Raw genomic sequence first — 641 nt, 5'->3', positions numbered from 1 at the left:
TTTTAGGCTTTTTTTGGTGGTAAGATGTGATCTATAGTAAAGAACGAACTGTTTGATTTTCTTCAGTAAGTGCTTCAAGTGCTCTTCACTTTCTTCAAGAAAGGTTGTATCAACTCCATAATGTAGACAGTTAATGAGACTTCCTTCGTTCTTGATTCTTCTTCATATAGTCCACCATTGCCAGTGATTTGCACCACAATCAGATTTTATAGGTGTGGAGTAAGGTTATACCTCTTCTGATTTTAAATGATATGGCATCCTTTTGTTCTGTTTAAATTGCCGATTCCTTGTCTGTGTATGTACTTGTTCTACATGAGAATTATTAAGTGTTCTGATATTTCAATTCTTTGCAGTGTTAAGCATAATTTATTATGATCCATACAGTCTAATCCCTTTGCCCAGTCATTAATACACCATTATATTTTTATGATATTCTCTACTTTCAGCCAAGATCAATAACTCTTCTGAATAAAGCCAAAATTACTAATGGTTCTCTGTTAATATGTTTATTCATTCATTTTTAAATAATATTCCACAGGATTATGTACAGGTGTAACTTTAATGATACTTTTCAATAATGATATCATCTCTTAGGTCCCCAATATTATATATACACTTTTTTGTTTATACATACAATATTT

This window comes from Elephantulus edwardii, unplaced genomic scaffold (assembly GCF_000299155.1).
Source record: "Elephantulus edwardii isolate Elephantulus edwardi_28Jun2011 unplaced genomic scaffold, EleEdw1.0 scaffold00159, whole genome shotgun sequence".
NCBI lineage: Eukaryota > Metazoa > Chordata > Mammalia > Macroscelidea > Macroscelididae > Elephantulus > Elephantulus edwardii.
The sequence above is the reverse complement of the archived record's forward strand: the minus strand, read 5'-3'. Positions refer to the sequence as shown.